Here is a 4,292-nt window from a genome sequence, read left to right as displayed (position 1 = left end):
AGAGCGGGGGGGGAGGGGCTGACTGTGGGATTTGTTGCTAAGTATGTTCTTCTCTCACTTCAAAAAGCACATTAGGATCATATCAACAGCACAGAGGAGTACAAACAAGTGATTGTCCTTTGTAAGTGTGTCTAAGTCCAGTCATCTCATTTTTATGTGAGATTGGATCCTGTTGATTTTAAACTGGATGATTGTAGGTGCGTATTAGACTAAAGGAAATCCTCGCTGCAGATTAAACAAGGCTGGACAGGTGGTTGTAGGAGTGGTGTTTCAGTCTCGCGTCCTACTGCAGCGATCCCACCCCTACAAGCAGGGGACACATACAGTCCCAGTCAAAGGTTGGGACACACCTACTCGTAGAAGGGTTTTTCTTTATTTTTAATATTTCCCACATTTTAGAATAATATTAATGACGTTAAAACTATGAAATAACACAAATGGAATTGTGTAGTGACCAAAAAAGTGTTAAACAAATCAACACTATCTTATGTTTAGTAGCCAAAAGTAGCCAAAAATACATTTTTTTCATTGAATTTCTTTCCCAGAAAAAATTTATACATAAGCATCAACTTCACAATTTATATTTGTGTAACAAACAAATTTCAAGCATTGAGGCAAAAGTCTTTAGATCTGAATGTCTTGTTTGCTCATTATCTATTATCATGAATGCATGTTTCCCATTATCTTAATCAAGTGTGTCCAAACTTTTGACTGGTACTGTATACCGTGCAAGTTCATTTAACAACTGTAATCTGCCCTCAAAGGGTTAAAATAACCCAGAATGTTAGTCATCTAATACTCAATTTTTTTTATTGGCAAAATGTTGTCTTCATTAAGTGCTAACCAAGCAACAGTAAGTAGAAATGGGTGATTTAATTCAGTTAAGTTGGTAACATGTTTTGTGCATAATTCTGTGTACATGCAGAGCATGGATTGCACTTTCTCACTTTCGGAGTCCTGGATACTGGTTTTAATAGTTGAGTAATTTTATGTTAATAAGAATGAAATATGTAACTGGATCTGTGGGAGTAAAATTGGAACTCTAAAGTAGGGCGCATGAACTGCGGGAGTCAGATCAGACCAGCAGATGTGGAGCTCTTTTTCTGTAAACATTTAATTATGTATGACAGCCAATACAGCAACTAAATCTAGTCATTTTAATGTTTTGGAAAGTCCTCTTTCTGGTAGAAAAACTAGTGGAGGGGATGATCTTTTTTTAATTTTTTTTTTTTTTAAACATAGTGCACTTAACACTAATTCCCATGTCTTGGTGATTGTACTGTATGGACTTTATATGGACACACAAGAAATTACAGCAGTGTGCCCAACTACTGTGATTACATATATTTCAATTATGTGTCATTATCGGTAATACAAACCATTTTTTTTAAAGAAAGAAACATATTAACGCACTTACTGTAATTTCTTAATGTCTGCACAGGCTTTTTATGTGAGCCATAGTCTTGCATGTTAAATGAGCCAGCTAAGATACTACACCCAGCTTTGTCTGCTCAGCCTGAGGATATATTCTAGTCACCCTGAGTCTGTGTTGTAGGTTTGAAGATTTTAATTCAAGCTTATCAAATTTGACCAGCATTTTTTCCCTTATTATTGTTATCGTATAATCAAATGGCAGCAGAGATCAGCGGTGGTAGGGATTGTTGAGAATTTAAATGGGTCGTTTTCCACAGCCATAAAAACAGCAGGGTCTCCGTCTTAATACAGTGTGAGAGTGGGCTTGAACTGTCGGCACTGTAAGGGTGATTCAAAGAAGGATCTTTCTGCTGCTGGAACAGGATACTCCCACATGTGCAAACACCCTGAGGCCCCAAACCTTAACCTTTCCCTCTGTCCTCTGTTCCCAAACTCCCAAAACGATACACCAGGACAGCCAAACCTGCATGGCGCTCAGTTAGGTTTTCTTCTACTGGTAGAGCTAGTCAGTGAAGAAAGAATATTGATATGCTTTGAGCCACTGTCCCGACTGTACTGTATTCGCCATGTTCCCTGACTGCAGTGTTCTGTAATCGAGCGATCTTCTGTGTGTATGTGTATATGTGGGTGTGTGTGTGTGTGTGTGTGTGTGTCACCTAGCTGAGTTGCCTGGCAACTGGCTCTGCTGAGACACCCAAGGCTTTGTTGACGGCTGTGTCGCTGTGGGACTTGTGTGACTTTGGGAGCTTTTAGTGTGCAGTGAGCCGCTGCTGCTCTAATTTGAATACTCCCTGGCTTTTCTGAGCATACGTGACCTATGTGCCTTTTGGTTTATCGGTTTAATACAGATGTGAGAACTCCATGACCACAAAGCTGTGGTGCACTGTCAGTGTCTGACTATATTATTTCCCATCACTCCAGTGACTGATCCCCGGTTGTGTTTCTTTACATTGACTAACAGGTTCTGAAAAAGAGGAACTGTTCATCAGGTTCTGACAAACAGGTTTTAGAGCACAACTAGCCTTGTGTAACGGTACGTCTGATTGAAGCGGTCACGTATAGCCTGGTTCACCGTAGAAACGAAAACTCGATCCAGTTTTTAAACCGAAACTTTGCTTATCAGCCATGAGCTTGTCAGCTTCTGTAAAGTACGCTTTTTTTGCCCTGCTGCTGCTCTTGAAACAACAAAAGCTTTACTTGTAACCAAAAGTTCCACTGTTCCTCACCTGCGGTGTCACTCAAAAACGGTAATATACAGCACACCACCCCCTCATTCACCAAGATTTCTTTTCCCACAAGGTGCACGTTCTCCATGAAAGCTAGAAAAATACAGATGTAGAGAACAGCAGTGTTTCGGTGTTGAATCGAATAAAAATACATCAAACAGCATACACTGAAATTTTATGTTTCCTCTTGCCTGTCAAGATACGTGTTTTTCTGTCCTAATTTCTGTGTTCATTTCTTTGTGCTGTTTTCAGACTTTCATTGAGTTATGTGCACCTTATGTAAGAAATCATGTAGAACGCGTATACTTATTTGGCTATTTTTCAGGAACTCGTGTTAAGAATACCTTGTAATTTTATGCCTTATTAGGGGATAACCACACTTCAAGGTTCAAAAACTTGTGGTCTGAAGTGTTCTCTCCCGTGAACAGTTGTAGGCAGGGCTTACTTGTGGGGTGTGCCCCAGTAAGCAAATACTCAAAGAATGTTAAGGTTATTATTGCTTTCTGAGCAGAAGTGAGAATATGGTTATCCTCGTAGAATAGATCAGAAACCAGTATGCAAAGAAGTTCTTTTTTCAGATTGTAGAGAAATCGGGTGTATTGTTTTTTTAGTTAAATGTGAGCTGGTGACTGAAACGAGTCATATTTTATTCTGGTGGTACTGGGAATAAAATGTATAAAGGAAGTCTTACATTAGGACTTTAGCGATGAGAGTGTGTATCAAGCATGACTATATGTGATTAATGAAAAAATGTCTTGATTGACTAGGTGCTCTCTAAATATTGAATCTAAGGCTCAGATTTAATGTACTTATATAACACATGGCATGTTCGTTGTGGACACAATGCACAGATATAGTATGGAGGCTACCTGTGTCTTGCTTCAAGTAATCAAACACCATCACTAAAATCTGATACCACCGTCATCAAGTGAATGATTTGCGTCACACATCAGTCTGTAATTTTGATTGTTTGTTTTGAAGTTCAAGTGTTTTTTTTAGTTTGATTTTGAATCTGTTGTATTAAAGATGGTAATGAACCTGACCTTTTTATGGAGGTGGATTGTGAAACTCAGCATGTATTTATTGCACTTTGTGATTTGGGTGCACTGTTTTTCTTTTCTCATGAGACTTCTGAAAGCTGTGAATTTAACATTGACACTGCTATGTGGACCAGCATTGTAAATATTTCACCAGCACAAGAACATGTTTTGTAGTTTCACAACAAATATATGAAGTGTTTTTTTCTTCTAAGTTGTCTGTGTCCGTGCTTCTTGATTGTCACGGTTTGTGTTTTGTGTTTTTAGGTTGTAAAGCGCATTACACCATTACAATTTCACATAAAGCCGCCAGAAACCTGAGGGCTTGAAAACCGCACAGGAACCTTGTACCTTGCCTGGCCAACTATTGACACTTGGTCATGCAGCACTTTTAATATTATTTACTACTTAGAATGGCTTTTTTGCTTGCGTTGTGCTCTGCCTCACATGTAAGTCACTTTGGATAAAAGCGTCTGCCACATGAATAAATGTAAATGTAATGCAAATAGAACCTTGCTCTCCGCTGAAACTCGCACGCTGAATCCCCCATCTTCATGAATCCAAAAGTGAAATTATATGTGCAGTACATATTTCG

The sequence above is a fragment of the Megalops cyprinoides genome, chromosome 3 (assembly GCF_013368585.1).
Source record: "Megalops cyprinoides isolate fMegCyp1 chromosome 3, fMegCyp1.pri, whole genome shotgun sequence".
NCBI lineage: Eukaryota > Metazoa > Chordata > Actinopteri > Elopiformes > Megalopidae > Megalops > Megalops cyprinoides.
This window is presented reverse-complemented; position numbering follows the sequence as displayed.